Here is a 1,641-nt window from a genome sequence, read left to right as displayed (position 1 = left end):
TTGTTGAAGTAAATATTTTTAAAACAAAGACACATTTACCCGATTAGTCTATCACTACAAGAATACTGAGCATTAGCCACGACCATGGACTGTGGCTAAAGTCCTTTTGCCACGGCTATAGGCTGTTGCACGACCATTGCCAATGCCCCTGTGGCTAACCTTTTACCACGGTTATGGGCTGTGGCCAAAACCTGTTTTTTGCCCACGGTTTTGGACCGTTCCATGGCCCGTGGCTAATAACCCTTATACCACAGCATTCAACCGTGGCCAATGCTGCTATGGACCGTGGGATATGTTTTTTTTTATCTAGATCTATAGTTTGGCCACGATTCTAGGCCGTGGCAAATGACTTGAATTGGGTAAAAAAAAAATTGGTTTGAACGCCTCTATATCACACACCACACCTGCCGTTCATATAAAATTCTACCATTCTAATCAAACCCGCAGCAATACTGAGCATTATCCACAATTCAACATTTCATACACAATATGTACTTAACATAATACTTTTTTACATAATAGATCCAATTAGGAATGCTAACCTATATAAAAGAACAAATATAGTACTCTTTAAGATTTTACAAATACTATTGAAAATGACTCCTAAAAAACCTGAAATAGCGCCTAAACATCACCATTCCTAGCATCTAAACAACGCCTCAACTTTTTCGAATCAAAGTTTGTATATTCTTGTTCGCTCTCTTGTACCTTTTCATGTAACTGCCTTAGAGTAGGCTTTGAAGATATAGCTACAACAGTTAAAAACCAATCATTAGAACTAAAAATTGTCTAATATAGCAAATATCAAATTAAAGAGAAACTACTAACCATTACATGTTGTAAATGTATATAGAATGTTCTTCTAATTAATCCCTGCCAATGTCTGCATCATAATCACTCATCGCCTCTAACTTCTTTTCTTAATTTATATTTCGAACAACCTGAGCGAGTAAATATCCAAATGAGATATAATAAAGGCCATAATCATGAAGAGTAGAAGTCATTCTAATTTATGATTCGCAGGGTTCCGTGTGCATTGGGGGGGGGTTAATTTTGTATTTGCAGGATACAAACCAGACTCTACTATAATAAATACCAAACAAGGGGGTGTGCTTTGTAGACATTAGCATGTGTACTTCATCCAAACAAAGGCTACAAAACTTACATTAATTCTATTGCAAATAACACTCAAGGTTTATATAAGAACTCCTAAAGCAAGATTGACTCCTTTAGAAAACAGCTTGATCGGTGTTTGACTTCAATATATTACCGTAAAACAGACATCAAGTCTTTAAAAAGGAATTAGAATTTGAGTGGCAGAACCCCCTTGCTCCAATTCTAATTTGTTTTTTTAGTATAAAGAAACCCCCTGGAATTAACATTGGCACAATAATAAAAAAAGAAAAAAATAGAAGAAACAAAACTATAAAAACTCGCCTTTAAGGCAAAAATGATAGTTGAGCCTAAAGTGAACATTTTAATCCTTTATATCAAAAGAAACAAAAGAAACAAGAGATTATAAAGATAATTCTAATTTCCCGCACACAAAATTAACAACTATTTTCCAGAATTTGAATTCCTATTTTTTACCAACTCAGCACTACTCACATATCTAGCAAAGAAAGATATCATATATAAAGG

At 34.6% G+C, this 1,641-nt stretch overlaps 1 long non-coding RNA gene across 1 annotated transcript; it reads right to left on the bottom strand.

The window, feature by feature from the left end:
• Positions 1-567: 567 nt before the first annotated feature.
• On the bottom strand, positions 568-1,368 carry LOC147505356 (uncharacterized). The gene is made up of 3 exons (XR_015220583.1): positions 1,271-1,368; positions 829-941; positions 568-749 (listed from the first exon to the last, which is right to left on the bottom strand). It is a non-coding gene; the product is annotated as an uncharacterized LOC147505356 (long non-coding RNA).
• Positions 1,369-1,641: the final 273 nt, after the last annotated feature.

The sequence above is a fragment of the Coptis chinensis genome, chromosome 4 (genome assembly GCF_015680905.1).
Source record: "Coptis chinensis isolate HL-2020 chromosome 4, ASM1568090v1, whole genome shotgun sequence".
NCBI classification, from domain to species: Eukaryota; Viridiplantae; Streptophyta; class Magnoliopsida; order Ranunculales; family Ranunculaceae; genus Coptis; species Coptis chinensis.
Note: the sequence above shows the minus strand (reverse complement) of the source record. Positions and strands in the feature narration are given on the sequence as shown.